Raw genomic sequence first — 27,426 nt, forward strand, 5'->3', positions numbered from 1 at the left:
TGCTTGATGCCAATATAGTTCTGTTAGACTAAGCAGGGAAGTCACCTTAGATTTATTCTCCTCATGTTTCAAAACTTTCACTACATTTGGGTCTTGTGATGTCAGTAGTTGTGTGTGCAATCCCACGACTGCAAATCTATACATGTAATCAATTTCAAGGAGGCCCATACCTCCTTCGGAATGGGGAATATATAGTCTTGGTATGCACTGATTTTTATAAATCATTTAGTGAGCATGAAGCATCCTTCTTGTTTTCCTGTCTAATCTATCCAACATGTTTTGGGGCCAGTCAATCACTCCAAAACTATAAGTTAGGGCAGGAAGAGCAAACTGGTTTATAGCTTGAATTTTGTTCCTAGATATCAACACTGTGTTCAGGATTAATTGAAGTCTTCTAAAATATTCCTTACTAAGTTTTATTCACATTTGTTCATGTTTTATTGCTGATCCTTCATCAGTTTCCAAATATTTATATACCCCTCCTGCTCAAGTTCTTTTATATCACATTCTTGTCCCAAACTGATGTTTTCTTGGTGTTGCAGTTTTCCTGCTTTAAAGGTTGCTTTTGCACATTTCTCCAGACTAAATGACATTCTTATATCATCTGAAAAAGTTTTGACTACTTGCAGTTGTGCTTTCAGTTCCTTATCTGATGAGCTATACAATTTTAAATCATCGAAAAAGAGAAGATGTGAGGTTTTTACAACTTGTTGTTTTCTAGGAGCCAGATTACAGCCATCTGTTATGTAGACAGCTGAAAGGGTTAAGGGCAAGACCGAATAGCAACAATGACAGGGAGTCAACATGAAATATCCACCTTTGAATTTTTATCCCTGGAATAATAATTTGTCCTTTATCATGGCTTAACTGCAAAGTGATTTGGGACTGTTTCATGGTCGCTGTGATGTAGTTGATCAGTGTAGGGTATATCTTATACATTTTTAAGCACTCTTTATTCCATGAATGTGGGATACTATCAAATGTTTTTTGTAGTTAATCCACGCCATACTTAATTCTTCCCCTTTTTACAGTTCTCCATTATGGCTTTATTTAGCAACAGATCATCCTCTGTTCATATGATTTTCTTTTATTACCCTTTTGTTCTATTGCCACGATTGAATTTTCTTCTAAATGACTATAAACTCTGTCAGCATTAGTTCTGGTATGTTGTTTATATGTTGCCGGAAAACAAGCTATCAGTCTATAATTTTTAGGATAACTTGCAGCTTCACTCTTAAGTAGGAGCATTGTTTTTCCTGTTGTTAACCAAGTTGGTATCTGTTCAGGGTGCGCATGTAAATAGTACTTTCATGGCTAAATCTTTGTGCAAAGGTATTAATACTTTTAGCCAGAAGTCAGGTACTGCATCTAGGCCTGGGGTTTTCCAATTGGAGGATTTTCTTAACTTTGTTTCAATCTCTCTGGCTGTTACTTTACCACATTTCATATCCTGTACCTTTGAATTTCTTATTATTTATTTTACTTCTTCTATCCATTTAGCATCTTTGTTTACAGGATCTTCATCTATATTTCTCCAAAATCTACCTATTTCTTCTTTTTTGGGTGGTATTTAAATTCCTTTTGCCTTGTTTCCCAATTCTCTGTAGAACTTTTTGGGGTCATGATTAAATTGCTTATTTTGTACTTTTGCTTTATATTTATCTATGTATCTAAATTTTTATTAAAGAGTTCGTCAATGATGCTTAAGTGAGGGATAGTGTCAAATGCCTTGGCTAGGTCTGGGTAGGCTGTAAGCACATACTAACTTAATAGAAACACAAATAATTATGTATTTCTTCAAATAATAAAGTTTAACCCTCTTAACAGGAACATTTGTGTCAAATAGACAGCTGTTAACACTGGCCCTAGTTTACCTGAAATTGATGTTATCCATGCTAAGACACATGTTACTGTCTGTGCTTTTGCTTACACTAATTGGTGTCTGTTCTTTTTATCTTTATTCCCTGTTCCCAGATGTGAAAACTATGTACGTACTTTTAGAAATCATTAACTTTTTATTACCCTACTGTCAGCTGGCCTCCATAGATAAGTAAGAAAAAAAAAAAGATAAATGAATTCCTCTGTTGCAACCTGAAAGATAAGATAAACATTTATTGCTAAAGGAAAGCTTTTCATTATATTCGGTGTCCTCATATTTACTTGTTTTGACTTAAAATTTATTAGACTAACCCAAGGGTCTTAATCCAGATATTCACCTTTGCAGAAGTAGGAGAACAAATATCAGAGCTACATACATTATGATATGTGTACTTTTATACCCACCTCAACAAATCAAGATTGCGGCCTGTTAACTTAATGTTTTTGTCTAGCTTTTCATCTCTCTTTGTACTGTAATGCATACATTTTTAGTACCAAAAAAAAGAAGAAACAGAAGAGGAAGGAAAAAAGGCATTTGTATACTTTTAATAACTTTATCACATGCAAGAACAACTAAAAATACTTTACTGTAAAACATGCAATTTATACTGGGAATAATTTCACAGAAATAATGTTAAGAAAAAATTATTTTACTTGCAATTACCCTTTTCTTTCCTCCTCCCCTCCTCCTCAGAGTTCTTTCAAACATTAATGACATGTAGTGAGGCACATTTCTTTCAGTTCCAGACAAGTTTAACAAAGTCAGAAAAAGTTCACTCTTTCCACTTATTAAAAATAGACAAGCATTTAAAGGAAGTCAGGCAGTCCAGCATAAAAAGCTACTTGGCTTTAACTCGATGAACTACAGCGCTGAAGAAGTTCTATTAAACAGAATGAAAGTGCTTAGCTTATCAGTTTTCTGTGTGTTTCATTGATTTAAAGCCAAGTAGATTCTTTATGCTGTACTGCCTTACTTCCTTCCTTGTCTATTTTTAAGTTTTGGTATTAGTTGGCTCAAGCTATCGGTGGCAGCCTTCTTTTGGATCTCGTACCCCTTATTCCTACACAGCCATATCTCACAAATGTGACTGATGTTTTGCAGTCTCACATTTATTCATTAATTTCTATGTTGCTAGTCTTCCTCATGTTCGTCTCCATCTCTCAACTCCTGATTCCAGTTCAATTCCACGGTGATCTCAATTCTTCTGGTTAACTCATGTGCTGTTCTGTCTCTCAAGCTTTTTTGCATGGAACAGTGGAAATGGTTTCACTGGCAAAGTCTGTCAGTGTACTTTATTATCAGAACAAGAGTCCCCTTCTGCTTGATGGTTCATTTTTGTTGGACAAACTTTTGCATTTCCTCCTTAGCCTGTTATGCATCAAAGAATGACTTTGATCCCTAGGGAAAAAAATATTCTGAGGACGACTAGATACAGCAGATTGAATCTCACACCTCCCTTTTGACATTCCCTGATTACTTGAAGAAATTTGTTCCACTTCTGTCAGGTGTACAATGAATAATCATTTTCCACAAATACTCTACTGTTTCCAACTTTTAATATTTTACCCTTTTGCCACGGTTTTGTCAGGATCAACTCTTTCTGCTGGAAGGTTTGCATCTTTATTAATAAAGGTCTTAGCATCTTTCTCAAGCCATATTTAGAGCATGCACACAGCAAGCCCATTCAATTAACAGGTCCTGCTGTGGAATACAGACCAGTTGCTTATTTGTGCCTTTATAAAATGAATACAGTCTGTTCCTTCTAGTTTATCTGGTACAGCAGAAAATCTCATATTTTCCCTACCCACTCTGTCCTCTAATTCTACCATTTTTGTAACAGCTCTTCTTGAGCAGTCGCATACTCAGCCAGACTTTTCTTTATTTCAACCTCTGATTTTTGCAGTTTTATCAGCTCAACTGAATATATGTTTAAAGCTTCTTCCATTTTTTTCAATCTTTTGTTGTGTTGATATACTCCTTCAATGTTTTGTTTATTTTAATCAGATCCGAGCACATTTGATTTATTTTTCCTCTAGATTACTGGAAGCCATGTCTTGCTCCCAAGCTGGAGCTTGAACTGCTTTTTGCTGAACAGCTGCAGGATTCTTCCCAGTCACTGTTTACTCTTTACCTTTTCTAGCTGACATTCTTTCAAGCTGTCATAGTTTATTATTGACAGGCATTCAGGCAGTGTACTTACTAAACAGTAACTGAATATTACTTAAATTGACAGTATCTCTGGGTACAGTTTCTCAGTTGCTGTTATCACACTGGGGAGCTGAAATCATGATGTAGATCAATGTACACCCATCTTGGAAGTCACCATTATTTTAGATTTCTTCAGGTTTATTTTTCTATAGCTTTATATATATATATATATATATATATATATATATATATATATATATATATATATATATACACACATACACACGCGCACACACACACACACACACACACACACACACGCACGCACGCACGCACACACACACACACACACACACACACACACACACACACACTTTTCTTCCCTCTGAGACTAACATGTTTGTGTGTGTGTGTGTGTGTGTGTGTGTGTGTGTGTGTGTGTGTGTGTTGGTGTCAGAAGAAAAATTCAAACGAGTCGCATCTGCCTCAGGTGATGAAAAACTTCTTTATTAGCAGCTAACCAGATTACACAGCATGTTGGCCAAGATGATCTCCTCTGGTCAACTTGTTTACTGACATCAACTTTTATACTACAAGCAAAACAACTTTTTGTTACATTTCTGACCGCTGACAGTTGGCTATGAAAAACATATAGGATAAACATGTTTATCACAAATCACCTCAAACCAACAGTTAGTACAAAATGTTCAAGAAGTACAGAATGTTCACTTCAACAATGGTAGCTCAAATTTTCCAGGACACACAGCCTGCTCCAGTAAATTAACTCTTACTCGGCCGTGCGTCCTTATCCCAGGCTTCACCAAGCTATAACAAAATCTCTTTATTCTGAAATGCAGAAAACAGTTATTATTCAGGTTCATAAGCAATGCTGCATTTTGTTCACAGATGAGGCCCATCTTTGATAGGCATATCCCAACAAATAGCATGTTCACTTTGCAAGAAGAGGAAACAGACAAATAACAGTATGTTTTAAAACTTTTTCTCTTAACAGTTGGGGACACTATAAATAGGTTCATAGGAGGTGACTAGGCTAGCAGCCCTAGAACCTTTACAAGCCTAGCCATGTTAATCCCAAGTATCCCCATTTGTTCTGTTTTGGGTAGTTTGCAGAACTAATTTATGAATAGAGTGGGTCTGTGATCAACACCGGCTACTCCTGTCCATGAGAGATATGGGTGCAACCCCAAGGGTGAATTTTCAGTCTCCCATCCAATTATCTAGGTTGCATTTGAATAGAGTCAGTGAGGAGCTCTGTTTTACATGAATAGGGAGTCTATTCCAGAGAAGGGGCAGTCTTGGGGAGACAAATCTGTCTCTCCAGCATGATCTGCATGTCACAAGCTAGGTTGAGATCCCTAGAGTGAGTGAATCTTGAGTCATTTCACTTACGGATGTACAGCATTTCCATTACGGCAGGGTTGGAGATTGCCCTATAAGCAAGGCAGAAGTCACCTCTCAGCAGCCTATAACATACAGAGTAAAGTGATAGGGCTTTAAGTCAGTCCATGTAGATCATGGTTTGGAGTCCCTGCATTTTCTTAGTGAGAAACCTCTGAGGTCTCTCTAGCTGTTGCAGGTGTCTGGTGAAGTACATTCAAAAGGGTGCATTATACTTTATTAGCGGTCTGATGAGGGCTGAGTATAGTGGAGTTATAACATCCCTTGACCTGGATGCTGTGTCCTTGCTTATTAGGTGTGGTACGTAGAAGGCTTTCCTTACCACTGTGGAAACTTGGTGGTCAAAGTTCAGAGTGCTATTAACCTGTGTTCCCAAGTATCTCACCGCTGTGTTGGAACTCAGGGGGTGCTGTTAATGTTGTAATTTGTAGGGAATTCCATTTTGCCAAAGGGAATAATGTATTTTTTTTTGCATTTAGTTTTAGACCATGGCTTTGACACAAATCATTTGTTTGTGTTAGCCTCTCTTGTAATATGTTGACATCACTGGGGGACTCAATGATTGCTGCCAGTTTGCAATCATCAGTGAACTTGGTGAGCCAAAGGCCATTGATTTTGGCCCTGATGTCTGAGAAGTAGAAGCTAAACAGTAAGGGGTATAGCACAGACCCCTGTGGTACTCCACTGGTGACTGGTCTACTGGTGGAGGTGGAGTCACCAATTTTGACAGGGTGTGTTCTGTCGGTGAGCCAAATGGCTACCCATCTAGCAGTGTAAGGGTTAATCCCTATCTGGGAGAGTTTCTCAATGATGCCAGAGTGTAGAATTGTGTCAAAAGCCTTGGCAAGGTTGAAATAGGTTGTGTACACTGTCTTACCTTCATCCATGGCTTTGGTGACATTCTCAAAGAAGTCTACCAGATTTAATAAGCATGATTACCCCTAACAAAGACAAAATGGATTGGGTCCAGTGTTTGAAGGTTGCCTTTGCCCTTGTTGATAATGCCTATGATAATTCTTTCCATGGTCTTGCAGATTAGGCTGGTTAGACTTTTGGTTCTGTAGTTCCCAGGGTCAGTTGATGCCACCCTTTGTACAAGGGGATTACTGTTTCTGTTCTCCATTCTGCAGGAACATAGCCAGTTCTCAAGCTATGATTAAAGAGAATATTAAGTGGGTCCGCTAGGTCATGCTTTAGATTGTTTAGTAAACAACCTGGGATATTATCTGGTCCCATTGAGGCCATGTTTTTGGCCTTGGTGAGTGCAGAAATGACCTGTTCTCTAGAGATACTAGGCAGAGGGCTGGTGTCAGGTATGCTTTGGGATATGGTAGGTGGGGATAGGGGGATCTGCACTGAATCTGTCAGCTAGCATGTTGCCAGTATCTTCCAGTGTAGTATGAGTGACCCCATCTACAACCAGTTTGGCAAGTAGCTGAGAATGCCTTATGATTATCATTGGCTAGGGATGTGATTTTAGTTTTGTAATTTGCTTTAGAAGACTTTACAAGATTTCTGATTTTCTTGTTTAAGCTTAGGAGGGAACTCTTCCTCCACAGAGTGATACCCCTATTGCTTTTGGACAACAGCTTCTTCCTCTTGTTATATAAGCTTTTTATGCTTGAAGTCCACCATGGTGGCTTGTTTTTATGGGGAGACCTGGTTTTAATCCAGTCAGGTACACTAGTGTTTATGCAGTCACTGGAGTGTTTGTACAGGGTAATTGCATACACTTCTTCATAATGATCATTGATGTCTGTGATTGTGGGTGGTATGAAGCTTTTTATACCATCATGTACTAGGCTGTAGTTAGCTTTGGTGAAGTTTTTTTATAATTTTTGTTCCTGTGAGGGTGTCATTTCCAGCAATTACCTCAAATAAGATGGGTTTGTGGTCTGACCTAACCAGGGAGGGCATTACATGTGGAGAAGTACAGTGACCCCCATGTTGATGAGTACTATGTCCAGAACATTAGAACCCCTAGTGGGGGTGCAGACTATCTGTTCCAGAGCATTTGTGTTAACAAAGTCCAGGAACCTTGGGGTGAGCATGTTTTTGCTCATGTATATCCCCCAGTCTATGGGAGAATAGTTCAAATTATTTGTTCATTTATTTTTTTAACATTTGTTTACCGGGAAATCTCAATTAAATTTTCATTGTTTTTGTGCAACAAGTACAAACAAAGTAAAATATTACATTTGAATGTTTTAGTAATGGTTACACATACAATTCAAACAACAACTACACTCTAAATCTAAATCAGACTACTATATACAATATCTATAATAAGTGCTACTGAAACATAAGTAAAAGCTATATGATGTCAGTACTACATTATACATTAACAATGTAATATTGTTAAATCTGATACCATATTTAGTTAGAGGGACCTTATTTAACTATAGCAAGTTAGTTTGTTTCCAATGTTTTATAACATTTCATCTATTCATCTAGAATGTGGTCAAATGTGGTCAAAGACCCACGGTGGTGGTGCTGCGGTAGCGTTGTCACCTCACAGTAAGACGCTGTCCAGTTTGATTCTCAGCTAGAGCGTCTTCTGCGTGGAGACTTGCATGAATGGGCGTACCTTCGTTGAAGGTTGTGCGTCAGGGCTGGTAACTCGGCATGTAAAAATCAACTACCAATCATTAGCAGACCGGAGCTCCGCTGTGGTGACTCCTAACCAGGAAAAGCCGAAAGACACAACATCTAGAATGTGGTCAAAAAGAAGTTTCCAGTATTTCTGGTAGTAAGAGCATTTATTTACATTCCTTATAATAAGCTTTTCAGAGGATATATATTTCCTAAATCCATTCCAAGAGAGTTTGCTACAATCTACCTAAGTTTTGGCTATATACATTTTAACTAACGAGCAGAGAGTAATTAGAATATGGTATTTTAATTTGGACATTTTAGGTCCATAATGTGAAGAACAGCAAACTCCCAGGAGAAAGTCGATTTTTGGTATCCCATTTTCTCTAATCATACTTTAAGAGAACACCAAATATTATGAATATGTTTACAAAACCATATAACATCTAGAAGGTCAGCCTGGCGAAACGAACAACATGAACAGTATGATGAGATTTTAGGATCAAATTTGTTTAATATAGTTGGGATGTAATAAGCATTATTGTTTATCATTAGTTGTGTGTAAACAAGGTTCTTAAATGGAGATAGCTTAATGGTAGAGTCAATTGTTTTAAATTTCTATTCTTCTGTAAGTTCACTTCCCAGCTGGTCCCAGTATTTAGACTATAATATTTTATTTACTTTGTATTTTAAGAAGCCGCGGTGGTACAGTGGTTGCATTGTTGCCTCACAGCAAGAGGCTCTCCCATTCGATTCTCAGCTAGCATGTGGGGAGTGCCTTCAGTGTGGAGTCTGCATGTCCTCCCCGTGGTCAAGTGGCCTCCGAAAGACATGAGTGAATGGGCATGCCTTCGCTGAAAGTTGGGTGTCGGGCTGGCAACTCGGCACCATAAAAATCTACTGCCAATCATTAGCGGACCGGAGCTCCACTGTGGCGACCCCTTACCGGGAAAAGCTGAAAAGACAAACATTTACTTTGTATTTTAAGAACTTTTTTCTATTTTATCTTCATTGTATTATAAGATTTTTTTCCACTAAGAAAATTGCCTACCAACAATGGAGCTTTTCTCCCTGGGCCTCCCCAGAAAAAGGCTTTTATGCCCAGTCGGACTCCCCCAGTAAACAAATGTAAAATAAAATAAATAATAATAGTGAAGTTTCATATTTAATGGCATTGATTAACTTATAGGTGTTGGATAGCATTTTTTTCTTACCAGAAACACTTTTGATAATTTCTACTGTCCTAGTTAGGTCATTTTCACTGGTTAGTGGTTCTGTAATCAAGGATGATATAATCTCCCTAATCTGTCTTAGTATAATGGTATATTTTTTATTTACTTTTAATGTTTCTCATAGCTCTTCTAATGTTTTCTCTTTATGTTTATATATGTTCTATATAGTGCACTCCTTAATTAGTGGATACTTTGTTAAATTCAACATTTATTATTTAGTTTAATGTTTGGGTTTAGATGAATAGGTTGATGGAAGGATAAAGCCTTATTCAAGTTTAAAGATTCTGTCAATTCTTGAAAAATTTAAATTTTTTGCTTTAATGGGTTGTTTAATGTTAAGATTTTTACAATTCGCTAGAATGATAAATGGAAGGGCTTTGGGGTTTATATTTGTTCTCAATACATGTTGATACCAGATTATTACCCAGGTTGGAGACCAAACCTCTTTCCCTGAGGCAAAATCTGAAATTAAGTTAATTCTATTTGCACAAATGATCTTGCAGTATAAATGAAAATCTGGTAGACTTAATCCCCTTTTTTTCTTTAGGCTAGATTAGTTTTAAATAACTTATTCTAACCAATTTAGGGTGCCAAATAAATTTGGGGAGTTCTTTATTGACCTTGTGAAAAAAATATTTGGAATAATAATATTTGATGCATTGAAATGATATAATAGTTTAGGTACGATATTCATTTTAATGATTGCTGTTTCAGATAACATTGATAGATTCAATTGTCTCTATCTATGGAAGACATGTGTGATATTGATCCATATTCTTAGTAAATTAATCTGTAACATGGATAGATGGTTATGTTCATAAGATATTCCTAAATATTTGAGTGAATATACAACTTTATAAGGGGAATTTGGGAAGTATTTTTCTCTGTGGTTTAGAGGGTTTATAGGAAAGATATGAGATTTATTATCGTTAATTTGGTAATTTGAAACTTTTGAAAATTTATTTATTGATGTAATAATTTTCTCTAAATCTGTATTTGGAAATTCAAAATAGATATTTAAATCATCTGCAAATGCAGACAAGGTTACTTTAGTATTCAAGATTCTCGGAATTGAATGAAATGTTTTTTTGTGAAATCAATGTTAAATAGATAAGGGGACAGTGGACAACCTTGTCTTGTTCCAGCAGATATTTTTTATGGGATTTGATAGTATTTTATTGGCATAAAGATATGTATATGAATTGTTGTATACATATTTTATTAGATTTATGAATTCATTAATTTGGGACATTAAATTGGGATAGGGATAGAAATAAAAAAAATCCAATTAACTCTATCAAATGCTTTACAAGCTTCCAGCATTAAAGCATATATTGGATTTCTTTCATAGTTAGTAAGTTGGATCATGGAATCCAGAGTTAATGTATTATCCCATGTTTGCCTATTACACATGAATCCAGATTGTTCAGAAGATATAATGGAGGGCATGATTTTTTAAGTCTTTCCACAAGAAGCGAGGATACGATTTTAATATCAATATTGATCAAGGAAATTGGTTTATCATTTTGGGAGGTTGACTTATCTAGGTTATTTTTGGGAACAACATTTTTTGAGTTGTTTATATATAAATCAGTAATACAACTTAGTTTAATGTGGTTATATACTTTCAGAAGAATGGATGAGAGCTTTTGATTAAATATTTTGTAAAAATCTGCTGAGTAGCCATCTGGACCCAGAGCCTTATCTAGTTTTAACTTTTTAATAACATCTGTGAAGGCTGCCAGCCTAGCTAGATAGAAGTTTGTAGATAATTCTATGTCATTTTAAATATTAATATAATCCATAGACTTCTTTTTACAATTGTAAGAAAACTAAATGTAAGAAAACTGTTATATGGTCTGAGCTTCAAAAACGTAACCACAGTGCACCCTGCTGGAAGAAAGCTGATAAGTGAAGCATTTTGTGACTGTTTGATCTCAAGCTTGGAGACAAGATGTCTGGACTAGGAAATCCTTTCTATTGTCTTAGGACAATAGTTAATTACTAGGTTTTATATGTAAAGTGTCCTTTATTGCTGTGGTTTCCTGGCAGGTGCAAGATTACAAACAAATGTTACATTCTGAGTTCTGTGAGCCTGGGAAACTTCAGCAGAGGTGTCAAGAATGATGTAATGTGAAATTACTCAGCAGTCATTTGTATATCAATTTAAGACTTTTTCAGAGAGAAAGATTGAACATTTTGGATTTTGTCTGAAGCTGGCATCAGCTCACCAGCACTTGCTTTGCTCTGTTAGTAGGATCTTAGACTTCAGTATTTCTCTTAGAGATAGATTGAAATAGTAAAATTAGACTAGCTGTTTTCTATATTTATGTCAGACTATCCTACAATATTATTTTAAAGTTTCCTATGATTTTTGAACTTTTGATTAGCACGGTGTTGAATTGATGAGGTTTGTCTTGTGCTTTTGTTATTTATTATTAAATATTTTAAACCTTTCAACTGTGGCTGTTTTGTGTAGAGATAATTTAAGCTCTTAGAGAGTATTTGCATGTATTTCACGATACTGTCCAAGCCAATTCAATAGTCTTGCTGCTCACTCACACTTACTATTTGGAGTACAGTAACATTGCATAGTGAAATTGCTCACCATTTAGGAAGGGCCTTATAGTAGCTTATATTAGTGATTGGTGGCAGTCAGTACTACCTTATAGTCTGGGAAGAAAGGGGGCACAGCTGGAGAACCCCAGGAGTGTCTGTGTGTTTGCATATAAATCAGATCATAAAGCGTATGTGTGTGTCAGCTACTTGGGCAGGGACACAAAGCACTGGTTGGACAGAGAGGGTGCTGGAGGTAGCTTGACCATTAGACTGAAATCTGGACCCTAAAGCTGTGCCAGTGGGGAGTCTTATTTGGAGATCTGGAAAGAAATGGAGAAACCAGTCCCAGACTGACTGTGATCTCTGTGTGCTCTTAAGGGAAATTGTACTTTACTGTGTGTGTACTTGTTATCCCCTCAATGTGTATGCCCCCTCACTGATATTAGTGGTGAGGATTGAGGCTCCTTGATTACTGGGCCAGTGCACGGGCGTGACATATTAGCTGGTGGCAGTGGTGAGATATCCACATCAGATATTCACTTAACGTGTTTTTGTACTCTAAATCAGCCATGCAATGAATATTCAGAGTTCAGATCACAATTGTTTTATTTATTTTTTGTTAGCTTAGTTAGTCAGGGAGAGCAGGCAAGCATGTCAGCAAAGGAGTATGGTAAGCTGACAAGGAGCCAGTTGGCTGAGATGTGCCAAGCCAAAGGACTGGTGCATGGAAACCTGACTAAAGTAGACATGATTGCAGCTTTGGTCACAGCTGCATCAGAGAATAGTAACCAGGAGGAGGATCAGACTGGTTGTGGAGATGTACAACACTCAGAGAATGGACAGCTCAACCTTTCTGTAGAGAACTTAAAAATCCATCTGGAGCTAAAGAGACTTGAGTTGGAGGCCAGGCAATTGGAAACAGAAGCGACAGAGAGACTAAGACATCTACAGGCTGAGGAGAATGAGAAACTGCTACTCCTGGAAGCTGTGGAGAAGGAGAGGCAGAGGTAGCATGAAAAGGAGATGCTGACTCTTCATCAGAGTCATGGAGGAAATGAGGAAGGGAGTAACTGAGCCCCAGAAGCAACAAAGGTCAGTAAAGTTCTTCCACAGTTTACAGATGGGAATAATTTTGATAGTTTCATTCATATGTTCGAGAGGGTATGTAAACAATATGATGCTGACCAAAGGCTCTGGGTATGGTTCCTGACCCCCTTACTCCATAGTAAAGCTGTAACTCTGCTGTCTAAATTATCTGATTGTGAATTTTTTGATTATACTGCTGTTAAGAATTGTTTGCTAGAATTTTTTAAGCTAACACCAGAAGCTTAAAGGAAAAAGTTTTGTGAGCATAGACGCTAGGTGGATTAAAGTCTGTGTGAATATGTTGCTGAACTAAGCACTAATTTTCATAGGTGGGTGAGTGGATGACAGGTCACCACTTTTGAAGGGCTGGCAGACCTTTTGGTGAAGGAACAAGCCCTTAGCACTTTGCCTGAGGACATGAGGATCTGGTTAGCTGATAGACAATGTGCTACTTCAGATGAGTTGGGGAAGAAGGGAGACCTATACCTAGTAAGCAGGGCATCACTGCACAGGAAAGGGACCCAGTGTTGCTCATTGGTCTAAAGGAACACATGGTGGGCAGCCCAGACTGCCCCAAGAGGATCTGCCAGTAGTAGGGAAGCCAGTAGTCCAGGTACATGTCCAGGACCTAGGGTTAAAAGTTTTGAATGCAACCATTGGGGCCATGTGGCATATAGATGTTCATGGAAGCAAAGTGGGGAACAAAAGGTGAGGGAGCCAGTACGTGGGAAAGACAAAATGCCAATAGTAGGTTGTCTTGAGACAACAGGGGTACCAAACTACCATCCTGCAGATGTCCTGATAGGGAAGGATTTTGATGAGCCAGCACTATGTGTTAATGCTGTTACATGCAGTCAGGCTTGGAGACAAGCATGTGGGTCTGGTAGCCTGGGGGAAACCCAGTCAGACCGCACACTTGCAGCCCAGATGGGTGAGGTGGTTACTTCAGGGAAGGAGCTACCCTGTAGCAGTGAGACTGGAGATAAGCCACAGCTGCTTGTGGGTACTGATGGTCCCTTGGAGAAAGTGACTGCAAGGGCAGAGGTGAGTTGTAGTACCCAGGCTGAGAGTGAGGTGCCACTGTCAGCGGATGCCAGACTTCCTGTGGAAGGGGAGCTTGGAAAGGTTACAAAGAGAGTGAGTTGAGACAGAATCAGTTCTTGGACCCTACACTACAAGGCCTGAGAGAGGTAGCTAGTGAGGCACCTGATTCTCAAGGGAAGGGGGATTCTGTATTCTGGAACAAAGAGTTACTGTACAGAGAGTGGACCCCTGAGGGAGGCCTAGAAGGTGAGAGAATACAGCAGATGGTAGTGCCTACAGCCTGCCATCTGGAGCTTCTAGCCATAGCCCATGATATTCCCTTTGCAGGTCATATGGGCATAAAATGTACAAAGAGAAAAATTATGCAGAACATCTATTGGCCTGGAATTTCCAGAGATGTAACAGGATACTGCAGGACCTGTCAGCAGTGCCAAAAGGTAGGTAAGGCAGGAGACAAGGTGAGAGCTCCTTTGATGCTTTTGCCTGTGATTGAGGAGTCATTTCAGAGGGTAGCTATGGATATTGTGGGGTCTCTGAGTACCCCAAGTTCCACAGGGAAAAATGATATCCTAGCGGTAGTAGATTATGTTACAAGATACCCTGAGACAGTGGCTTTGTCCTCATTGAGATGGAAAGGTGGCAAATGCTTTGCTAGAGATTTTCAGCAGGGTAGATTTCCTAAAAGAAATACTGACTGAGAGAGGTGCCACTTTCATGCCAGACCTGCTGGATTGTCTGTGGAAGTACTGTGGGGTGAAGCACCTGATGACCACCCCCTACCATCCCCAGACTAATAGTCTGGTTGAGAGGTTAAACTCTACACTCAAGTCCATGCTACTGGCATTTGCAGATCAGTTTAAGAGGGAGTGGGACAACATTTGCCCCATCTGTTGTTTGCTTACAGAGAGGTTCCCCAGGAATCCATGAGTTTTTCACCCTATGAGTTCCTGTATGGTCATAGGGTGAGAGGACCTCTAGATTTAATTTGAGATGAGTGGGAGGGTGAGTGTGAATCCCACAAGGAGTCTCTTGTGGCATATGTCCTAAACCTCAGGACAAGGCTCAGGGAATTCATAGGCTTGGCCCAGGAGAACCTGGCAGAAGCCCAATAGCAGAAGAAAGGTCTGGTATGACAGGAATGCTGATGAAACCTTACCATGATAGGAAGGCCCTTGTGTTGAGTATTTGCAGTGGATTGCAGGAAGGGTCTTAGGAGATCTGGTGACTGATCTCCTCAGTGTGGCTCGGACTGACACCTCAGTGGAAGGGGTTTCAATGTCCCAACAGCAATCTCCTACCCAGGTTCGAGAAATCCAAGTAGTGTTACAGGAGTTTTCAGACATGTTCACTGGAAAACCTGGGTGCACCCACCTGGTGCAGCACCAGGTAGATACAGGACCATATATGCCTAATAGACAGGCCCTTTATAGGGTGCCTGAGAGAGTCAAACAAACTCTTTGGAATATACAGGAAATATTGAAACTAGGGATAATTCAGGAGTCCAACAGTCCCTGGGCCTCCCCAGTGGTGCTGGTGTCAAAGAAGGATGGAAGCACCAGGTTCTGTGTGGACTACAGGAAATTAAATAGTCACACAGATTTAGACGCTTACTCCATGCCTAGGTCAGATGAATCCCTACAGCAGCTGGGTGAGGCTTATTATCTTACCATCATTGATCTTACCAAAGGTTACTGGCAGGTGCCTTTGACTCCCAGTGCTAAAGAGAGGTCAGCCTTTGTTACTCCTTTTGGCTTGTATGAGTTCACAAAGATACCCTTTGGGATGAAAAATGCCCCAGCAACTTTCCAGATGCTGGTAGGGCATATCCTCGCAGGAGCAGAACAGTTCCAACTTGCTTACCTAGATGATATTGCCATCTACAGCTATTCCTGGCAAGAGCACTTTCAACATGTCAGGGAGGTGCTGGGTGGACTACAGATGGCAGGGTTGACTATTAAGCCGAGCAAATGTCCGGTGGATATGGCAGAGGTCTCCTACATGGAATATAGAGTTGGGAGTGGTAAGATCCAGCCAGAACCTGCCAAAGTGGAAGCCATTCAGGCATGGCCTACACCTGTTACCTAAAAACAGGTGAATGCATTCTTAGGGACAGCAGGGTACTACAGAATGTTCGTCCCCAGTTATAGTACCATAGTTGCTCCGCTCGCAGACTTGACTAGGGAAAAACAGACCAGATAAGGCAGTGTGGACCCCAGCATGTAAGGTGGCATTCCAGAAGCTTAAAGAAGCTTTGGGAGCAACCTCTGTGTTAGCCAGTCCAGATTACAGCAAAAAATTTGTTGTGCAGGTGAATGCTTTGAACCATGGGTTGGGGGCTATACTTAGCCAGATTTCTTCAGAGGGAGAAGAGCACCCAGTGGTTTATCTCAGTCATAGGCTCCAACTCAGGGAGGTATGCTATACAGCTGTAGGAAAGTAATGTCTAGCCATAGTGTGGGCACTGCAGAAACTTCAACTTTATCTGTATGGAAGAAAATCCACTGTAGCTACAGATCACAATCCTTCTAACATGGTTTCACTGAGCCAGCCAGCAAAATGCCAAGTTACTAACATGGAGCCTAGGGTTGCAAGCATATATGTCAGTGCAGCATAGCAGTGGGATTAGCATTGCCAATGCAGAAGGGCTGTCAAGACAGGGATTGGGGCAAAGTATACCCAGATAGACCTAACCCTCTCAAGCAACGTTTCTCAAGGGAAATTTGAAAAACTAGCTTTAGTTCTCTGGGGGGTGGGAGTATGTGAAGGCTGCCACCCTAACTAGATAAAATTTTGTAGATAATTATATGTCATTGTAAATATCAATATAATCCATAGGCTTCCTTTTACAATTGCAAGAAAACTAAATGTAAGAAAACTGTGTTATATGTTTGTGACTGTTTGATCTCAAGCTCAGAGACAGGATGTTTGGACTAAGAAATTATTTCTATTGTCTTAGGACAAGAACTAATTACTAGGTTTTAAATGTAAAGTGCCCTTTATTGCTGTGGTTTCCTGGCAGGTGCAAGATTACAAACAAATGTTAAATTTTGAGTTCTATGAGCCTGGGAAACTTCAGCAGAGGTGTCAAAAATGATGCATTGTGAAATGACTCAGCAGTCATGTGTATATCAATTTAAGACTTTCTCAGAGAGAAAGCCTGAGCATTTTGGATTTTGTCTGAAGTTGACATCCGCTCACCAGTACTTGGTTTGCTCTGTAAGTAGGATCTTAGACTTTGATATTTCTCTTAGCGATACATAGAAATAGTAAGACTAGTCTAGTTCTTTTCTATATTTATGTCAGACTATCCTACAATATTATTTTAAAGTTTCCTATGATGTCTGAACTCTTGATTAGCACTGTGTTGAATTGATGAGATTTGTCTTGTGCTTTTATTATTCATTATTAAATATTTTTAAACCTTTCAACTGTGGTTGTTTTGTGTAAAGATAATTTTACCTCTTAGGGAGTATTTGCATGTATTTGGTGATACTGTCCAAGCCACTCCAACAGTCTTGCTGCTCAGTCACACTTACAATTTGGATAACAGTAACATTACATAGTGAAATTGGTCACCCTTTGGGAAGGGCCTTATAGTAGCTGATATTAGTGGTTGGTGGCAATTAGTACTACCTTATAGTCTGGGCGGAAAGGGGGCACAGCTGGAGAACCTGTGCCAGCCTTCTCCAGGAGTGTCTGTGTATCTGTACATAAATCAAATCTTAAAAGTGTGTGTGCGCGCGTGTGTGTGTGTGTGTGTGTGTGTGTGTGTGTGTGTGTGTGTGTGTGTGTGTGTGTATGTGTGTATGTGTGTGTCAGCTACTTGGGCAGGGACACAAAACACTGGTTGGACAGACAGGGTGCTGGAAGTTTTAGCCTGACCTCTAGGCTGAGATCTGGACCCTATAGATGTGCCAGTGGAGAGTCTTTTTTGGGGATCTGGAGAGAAAGGGATGAGCCAGCCCCAGACTGTGATCTCTGTGTGCTATTAAGGGAAATTATACTTTACTGTGTGTACTTCTTATCCCCTAATGTGAGCACCCCCTCACTGGTGTTACTGGTGAGGATTGAGGCTCCTTGATTACTGGGCCAGTGTGCGGGTGTCACAGCATATTTTATTTCCTGTTGTTTAAAAGGAGCTATGAGAAGTATTTCTTGGTTTTCATTTATTTTTGGAAAAGTAAGATTTTTTTAGCAACTCTTCATTTTCTAAGTTAGAAGTCTGCTTCACATTCGTACCATAGATCTCTGTGTATATTTCTTGAAAAAGTTCAATAATTTGCAAGTCTGACTTGAATATTTTATCTTTACATTGGAGTAAGGTCATCCTAGAAGGTTTCTGTTTATTATCAATTATTCTTGCCAGAGTTCTAGATGGAACTTGTGCCCACTCAGCATATTTGGCTATGAATTTTAATTCTTGTAGAGAATAATTTTGCTGATGCAGACTAAATAATTCATTTTGTGTTCTATTAATTTGTTGTTTTAGATCAGGGCTCTGGCTTTTCAGATATTTTTCTTCTAATGCTTTAAGTTCAGTAATGAACTTGCTTTCTTTTTCTTTTCCCACATTTTTGAAGTAGGAAGACTTTTGGATTAATAGGTTCATAGGTTCATAGGTAGGTACTAGGCTATCTGCCCGAGGGCATTTATAAACCAAGCCAGAGTGTGTTGGCTTTCGCCACCCCATTAATTAATTAACTGATCCTCTGTCAAGCAGAGCCAATGAAGTGATCCCAGGGGTGTATTTTCTGTTACCCATCCACTCGTCAAGGTTTCTCTTGAAGAGTGTTAGTGAGGGGTTCTGCCTGATGTAATTTGGAATTTTGTTCCAAAGCATGGGGAGTCTCTGTGACAGGAATCTATCCCTCCAGCATGTTCTATTTATTGTTGTGGTGAGGTTTAGCTCACTAGAGCATGTGGCTCGCAGTGACTTGGATTTCTTTAGGTGGAGCATGTCCATCAATTCTGAGTTGGATATGACTTTATAAGTCAGGCAGAGATCACCTCTGAGTAAGCGATATACCACTGAGTGCAGCTGGAGTTTTTTCAGTTGGGCTGCATAGGACATATGTTTGAGACCAGTAATCCTCTTGGTGAGATACTTTTGTGGTCTTTCCAGCTGTTGGAAGTGTCTTGTGAGGTACAACCCAAATGAGGCATTGTACTCTATGATGGGTCTAATGAGTGATGAGTAGAGGGGCACTATAACCTCTTTATTTCTAGGTGCGAACCCTTTAGTAATTAGATGAGCCTCATAGAAGGATTTCCTAACTACTCTGGCAATATGATTGTCAAAGGAGAGATTACTATCTACCTGGGTCCCCAGATCTCTTATTACCTCTTCTGTATTCAGGGGGCTGCCACCTATGTGGTAATTTGTGGGTGTTTTGTTTTTCCCAAACGGGATGACTATGCATTTTTTGGCATTTAACTTGAGGCCAGGACTTTGACAGCAGGTGTCCATCTCAGTAAGGCCCTTTTGGAGGATGTCCATGTCAGCTGGAGAGTCAATTATGGCTCCCAGTTTGCAGTCATTGGCGAACTTGGTTAGCCATAGTCCTCCTGTGTATGCCTGTACTTCTGAGAAGTATATGTCAAACAGTAGGGGTCCCAAGACCGAACCTTGTGGGACACCACTTGTGACTGGTTTAGAGTCGGACCTGGAGCTCGCTATTCTTACTGTGTGAGTTCTGTCTGTAAGCCAGTTGGCAAACTATCTCATGACGTAGGGGTTTATGTTCAGGCTGGTGAGTTTTTCTGTAATACCCGAGTGGGGAATGGTGTTGAAAGCCTTGGCGAGGTCAAGGTAGGCTGTGTGAACCACATTTCCCTCATCTATGGCCTTGGTCACTGTCTCGAAGAAGTCAACCAGGTTTAGTAGGCATGATCTGCCCTTAACAAAGCCAAACTGGGTCAGGTCAAGTGTTTGGAGGTTCTCAATGTCCCTGCCAATGAGTTCCATGGTGATGTGCTCCATAACCTTGCAGACCAGCCTAGTCAGGCTTATGGGGTGATAGTTACCAGGGTCAGTTGTGGCCCCTCCTTTGTGGAGAGGAATAACCATTGCTGTGCACCATTCTATGGGCACATAGCCTGTGGATAGGCTGAGGTTGAACAGCGTGCTTATGCGGGGGGTTAGTTCGTTCTGTAGCATGCAAGATGCAGCCTGGGACATCATTGCCTTACAGGCTGCCTATTGAATGTGTTATGGAATATTAGTACCCATTAGATTATTATCAAATTCCATTAAGATATCTGATATCTCCTGTATCACTTCTGCTTTGAGGAGTAAATTATTGTTTAAGGTCCAGTTAAAGTTATTATTATTCTATTTTATTCCATCTGTCAGATTTACTCTCAATGTAATTTTAGAGTGCTCTGAGAAAAACCTCTTAACAATGTTTCTGAGACTAAGAAAAATCTAATCTAGACCAGGATTTATAACATTTCAAGTAATATGTATAAATATTTTCTTTCTCGATTTTATCTCCAAAGGAGATAGGATCGACAAGGCAAAAATCCAAAATGAGATCTGCTATAGCTAGTGATGCTTAAAAGTTGATCTAATATGATAACTATGATCTAATATAGGGTCTATAATTGAATTCCAGTCTCCTCCTATTATGTAATAGTGGTCTGGAAACTTACAGAGCAGGTTGTGTATTTCCAGAATGAAATGCTGCTGTCCTAGACATGGGCCATATACATTTAAGAAGAGGATCTGTCTTTCAATTAGGATGTTTTGGGATGTAAAATAGCACCATCTGCCATTTACATCTGATCTGTACTCTATAATTGACTTTTGAAATGATCTTTTAATTATAATAGCCACTTCCTTAGAATTAGTGCTGTCCCCAGATGCAATGATGGATTTTATCCATTTCCTGTTCACTTCTCCCCCCATTCCTCTTCCAACATGTGTGTTTCTTGAATAAAGTAAATGTTTGCTTCATATTTAAATATTAAATGCATTAACAATTTTTTCTTATTTTATCTTGCAATCCTCTCATGCACCATGAATCAATTATCCACATTCTTTTAATTTAAAGATGAATTTTGAATTTTACCAGTTTTTACAATGACAAGTTTATTATCCCTGTAGGTCCAAAGTTTCTTTTCCATCTGGAAGTTAAGATCTTTTCTTGGTTTAGTAGCACTTGACTCTTCCAGAACCAACCCTGTACCTGGCCACTTAAACTCTTCATCTGAAAGAGATTGATGTAGAAAGGTTACATAGTAAACAAAAAATATGTAATGTCTTGTTTTAATCATAATGAAACCCTTAAACCTTATTTTATTTAACTGTTTTGCTTCTCTAACACATCCTAAACTAATCTACATTACTATATACATCCTAAGATTAGTCATCATTTACCCTACTTTGAATATTCGCATTACTCCTGATTATTAAATACTACCAATACGGGGATGGAATATGGTTTTAATGTGATTAATTTATTTGCAGTAGCTGATAGTATAGAGACTTTACTCTTACTACTTCCCATTTGTAACTATTGACTGAATCTAATAAGAACAGTTAAAGGTATTACAGGTTAGTAATCTCTAACTCAACTACAAAACAACCAAGAATAATAACCAGCTACCGCAGAAACAATAGGTGTGGTGTAGCTTGAACAGCGGCACCCGACTTCCACACACAGAAAAAAATATATATAGGCTCAGTTGTATAACGTAGCTAGAATGAGGAGATCCAATATCAGCTAACAGAATCTAGCTACCACTAAACAGTTGGCATATAGCGTAGCTTAAACAGCGGAACCCAGCTTCCTCACACGAAAAAAATCCAGCACACAGTTGGATACCGTAGTATGAATAGCGGAGCCCAATGTTAACTGCCAAAATCCAAAACGCTCAGCCAAATCTATAAAGCAGACACATCTCCCAATGTATAAGACGATTTCTTTTATTTGTACAAAAAAACAGCAAGAATCACTAGTTTAGCGCTTTCATCTGCCCATCGCAGACTTCCTCAGAACTAGTGTATTCCATCTTTTCCAGTTAATTTAAACCACATTTAGCCAACATTTAAATTTCTCTTAAAGAAACAGACATTAAAAACATTCTGTCACAACCATGACATTCATATGTACTTTATAACTGTATATCTACAGATGAATACCCTTGTTGTCAACTATGGGTTATTACATATGTAAAAAAAACATATATATGAAAAATATGTATAAAGGATATGTGTATAAAAATAAATGGTACTATAACATTCACAGTCTAAAAAGTCTATAAAAATGCTAATACTAAAAATATGTAAACATAGCTAAAAATGATTATTTGGAAATTATTTAAGAATCCAAATTCAGAAAAGGTTTGATACTAATGAAATCATTAATACCTGGACTTCTTGTAGAATCAGTGAGGATCTGCCATTTACTCTCTTTGCAGGCTAATCTAGTTTTCCAATCACCCCCATATGGTATTTCTTTTTCCTCATCTATGATAAAGAATAAAAATATATGATCTTCCCCATATTCTTTGATATGTCTGTATAGTGCATTCTTACAATCCTTTTTTTGAATCCTATAGTAATGTTCATAAATGCGCTTTTTTAGCTCCCTTTCTGTTTTGCCTATATAATAGGCTGAACATATTTTGCATAGGGCTAAATAGACTATATGTTTGGTGCAACAATTGCCACCTATACTTCTTATCAATGTGTGGTTAATATCACCTAATGTGATTTTGCTATTTGTGTTGATAAACTTACATTGATTACATCTTCCACACTTTCTGGTGAAAATTTTTTCCTGCTTGTTGACCCCCTTCCTAGACTTTGTACTTTCTAGCAACCTTTTTATATTTGGACCAGTCTTGTAGACAATTCTGGGTTTTTCTCCAAGAATCTTCTTATTGGAATCTATAACAGTAATAATAACCCAATATCTATTAAGAATGTCCTTAATTCTAAAACTATAAGGGGTGTATGTGATAACACAAACTCTACCCATATGCCCATATTGGGAGTGTGTGATTTCATTGATCTCCCTTGTATGACCCAACCTGGTCATGTCTGACTGGGAAAATGAATTCATTACCACTTGCGAATTCTTTACTCATATCGCCTTCTATGTGAGATTTCTCGACGATATTTTTATTCTGTGGAAAGGACCTAAAGAGAAAATTACAGATTTTATGGAATATATCAACGGTACTACCCAATTTCTCAGGTTTACACACAACACTAGTAACCAGGGCATAGCATATTTAGACATCTACATTAGTTTAATTCATGGGGGATTCACCTCAAAGGTGCATCGTAAAAGTACATTCTCCAACGATTATTTGTACTTTGGCAGTGAACATCCACCACACATATTCAAAAATATTATTAAAGGACAGTGTATTCGATGTGCTAGGATGTCCTCTACTAAAGAATTAATGGAAGTTGAAATGGAATTCATTAAACAATTATTTGTGAATAGAGGATACCCCATCAGTATGATTGATGACACAATTGAATATGTGAAGACTCAATGGGGATTCAAATACAAACCTTTATTGGGTCATACAAGGGAGATCAATGAAATCACACACCCCCAGCATGGGCATATGGGTAGAGTTTGTGTTATCACATACACCCCTTATAGTGTTAGAATTAAGGACATTCTCAATAAATATTGGGATATTATTACTGTTATAGATTCCAATAAGAAGATTTTAGGAGAAAAACCCAGAATTGTCTACAAGACTGGTCCAAATATTAAAAGGTTGTTAGAAAGTACAAAGTCTAGGAAGGGGGACAACAAGCAGGAAAAAAATTTCACCAGAAAGTGTGGAAGATGTAATCAATGTAAGTTTATCAACACAAATAGTAAAATCACATTAGGTGATATTAACCACACATTAATAAGAAGTATAGGTGGCAATTGTTGCTCCAAACATATAGTTTATTTAGCCCTATGCAAAATATGTTCAGCCTATTATATAGGCAAAACAGAAAGGGAGCTAAAAAAGCGCATTTATGAACATTACTATAGGATTCAAAAAAAGGATTGTAAGAACGCACTTTATAGACATATCAAAGAATATGGGGAAGATCATATATTTTTATTTTTTATCATAGATGAGGAAAAAGACATACCATATGGGGGTGATTGGAAAACTAGATTAGCCTGCAAAGAGAGTAAATGGCAGATCCTCACTGATTCTACAAGAAGTCCAGGTATTAATGATTTCATTAGTATCAAACCTTTTCTGAATTTGGATTCTTAAATAATTTCCAAATAATCATTTTTAGCTATGTTTACATATTTTTAGTATTAGCATTTTTATAGACTTTTTAGACTGTGAATGTTATAGTACCATTTATTTTTATACACATATCCTTTATACATATTTTTCATATATATGTTTTTTTACATATGTAATAACCCATAGTTGACAACAAGGGTATTCATCTGTAGATATACAGTTATAAAGTACATATGAATGTCATGGTTGTGACAGAATGTTTTTAATGTCTGTTTCTTTAAGAGAAATTTAAATGTTGGCGCCAAATGTGGTTTAAATTAACTGGAAAAGATGGAATACACTAGTTCTGAGGAAGTCTGCGATGGGCAGATGAAAGCGCTAAACTAGTGATTCTTGCTGTTTTTTTGTACAAATAAAAGAAATCGTCTTATACATTGGGAGATGTGTCTGCTTTACAGATTTGGCTGAGCGTTTTGGATTTTGGCAGTTAACATTGGGCTCCGCTATTCATACTACGGTATCCAACTGTGTGCTGGATTTTTTTCGTGTGAGGAAGCTGGGTTCCGCTGTTTAAGCTACGCTATATGCCAACTGTTTAGTGGTAGCTAGATTCTGTTAGCTGATATTGGATCTCCTCATTCTAGCTACGTTATACAACTGAGCTTATATATATTTTTTTCTGTGTGTGGAAGTCGGGTGCCGCTGTTCAAGCTACGCCACACCTATTGTTTCTGCGGTAGCTGGTTATTATTCTTGGTTGTTCTTTGGATTTTATTCAACTACAAAACAGTCGTTAAAATTTTACTAGTCAAATCCTCTTCATTATTTGGAAAAGTAATACATAAATCTTAGATAAAACCTTCTAATGAAAGATTTGTTGTTAGACCAATATAGGTTGTCTTATAGTTCAGTAACATCTGTTATTTCCATGGACGAATATATGTTTTAATCACATAGATCTCTAGCCAGCGATCTATCTATTATCTGATTAAAGAACATCTTTTGACGTAAAAGCATTTGTTAATAATCATCAACTTGTTTAACATTTCCACATTCAAGTGAGTTTATAGTCTTTTAATATTTAGTTTAATGTAACTAAAAATCAGTAGTTTAGTATACTTGTGAATTCACTTTTATATTCCAATATTTTGCTATTCGCCCATTTCCCTATAAGTCTCATTGTTAAGCAGTCAAAGGGATATAAAGCATCTTGAGAAGTTTTTATAATTGCATAGATCTGCTGACTGATTTATATCTCTCAAGTTATCAGTATTCCATCCGTATTTGTGCATTTACATACACTGAGCATTACAATTCTGTGTGCTGTTGAATCTAATCAGACTCGGTTCTGAGTCTTAACTTTCTTATATCTATTTTTCATATAATTAAGTTGCAGTCAATTGTAGCCAAAAAAAAAAATTAACCAGAAAGTTCAATTCTATATGGACTATTTAAAGTCATGAGTAATATATAGAAAGTGAGTTAATTGTAACCTGTCCTAAACAGGGAAAACATCAAGTGTTTATGTACTTAAAGCCGATTCAGAAAGCAGTCTGTTATGAAGGTATGAATAGACCCACCTTATCAGTCATTGGTTCTTCCAAAGGCAAGGTGGGTGCAGGGATGAAATAGAATGAGCTGCTTTACAAGATGAGAAGCCTACCACGCTGTCAATGTTTAACTATCACCAGGCCCTGCGGAGAGTCCAGGTGATGCTATGTGTTACTCTTTAGTTTAGAATATCAAGGTTAGAGGCACATGGAAGTATAATTTCAGGTTTTCCAGGTGGACATCAGCAGAAAGCGTCAAGTGTCTTGACATTCTCATGTGTGTTCTATAATGAGACTATACCTGTATAGCACTTCAGCTATATTGATGAAGCCTTATCCAGTGTGCCACTGCATAGTCAGCTGTCAGTGTATCTATAAAAGTGGCATAATGAGCTTCCAGTATGTGGCTGCATGCTAACTTCTCTACATATAACCTTTTTGGCCCCACCCCCACTCCACTCTCAGACTCTGAAGTGAGGAGGTAGTCAGAAGAGTGCACTGCTAGTAACTGAAGCTTCTTTACGATTTTCTTCTTCATAATACTAAGTGATGGATAGGATTTAAAATATATACCAACAAAGGAAGGATTACATAAACTCAGACTAAAATAGCTCATAAGACAAGCTTAGATTTTAAACTGAAGCATTCCGAACTGACTTAAATGACAGAAGGCACAGTTTACAGATATTGTTATATGTATATAAAACATGGCTGAAGTGTTGTAAAATTTGCATTGCTCATAAGATTTACTGAAATATCACGGTTTTGGGAGTTTACTTCCCAACAGGGCTATTTGTTAATGTCAGCAATGGAATATATACAGGATATTATATCGGTATTAACTGTCTAATCATCTAGAGTACAGTTGCTGAACGGGTTCCCAAACTGTGTGCCATGGCACCCTGAGGAGGCACGGCTTCCTTACAGGGGAGCTGCGAAGCTTAACAGCTGATTGCAGGTAAGTGAATGTCTGTATGAGTGTGTGTGTCTGTCTGCATGTGTGAGTGAATGTGTGCATGAAAGCAAAAGCATCTGTGTGTCTGAGAGAGCTCGAGAGAGTGAGAGCGATGTGCGAGTGAATGCAGAAATGAATGAAAAAGTGGTTGTGTGTGTGTGTGTGTGTGTGTGTGTGTGTGTGTGTGTGTGTGTGTGTGTGTGAGAGAGAGAGATCAGGAGAGTGAGAGTGATGTGTGAGTGAATGCAGGAATGAATGAAGAAGTGTGTGTGTGTGTGTGTGTGTGTGTGTGTGTGTGTGTGTGTGTGTGTGTGTGTGTGAGATCGGGAGAGTGAGATCGATGTGTGAGTGAATGCAGGTATGAATGAGGAAGTGGCTGTGTGTGTGTGTATGTGTGAGATCGGGAGAGTGAGAGCAAAGTGTGAATGAATGCAAGTATGAATGAGGAAGAGACTGTGTGTGTGTGTGTGTGTGTGTGTGTGTGTGTGTGTGTGTGTGTGTGTGTGTGTGTGTGTGTGTGTGTGTATGTATGTGTGAGATCAGAAGAGTGAGAGGGATGTATGAATGAATGAGTAAATGGGTTTGTGGTATGTGGGTGTGAGATCGGGAGAGTGAGAGCGATGTATGAATGAATGCCTAAGTGGGTGTGTGGCGTGTGGGTGTGACAGACAGTGACAGGGATGTGTGAATGAATGCAGGTATGAATGAGGAAGGAACTGTGCGTGTGTTTGATCG

Source organism: Protopterus annectens, chromosome 2.part1, assembly GCF_019279795.1.
Source record: "Protopterus annectens isolate FY-2018-M chromosome 2.part1, PAN1.0, whole genome shotgun sequence".
Taxonomy (NCBI): Eukaryota; Metazoa; Chordata; order Ceratodontiformes; family Protopteridae; genus Protopterus; species Protopterus annectens.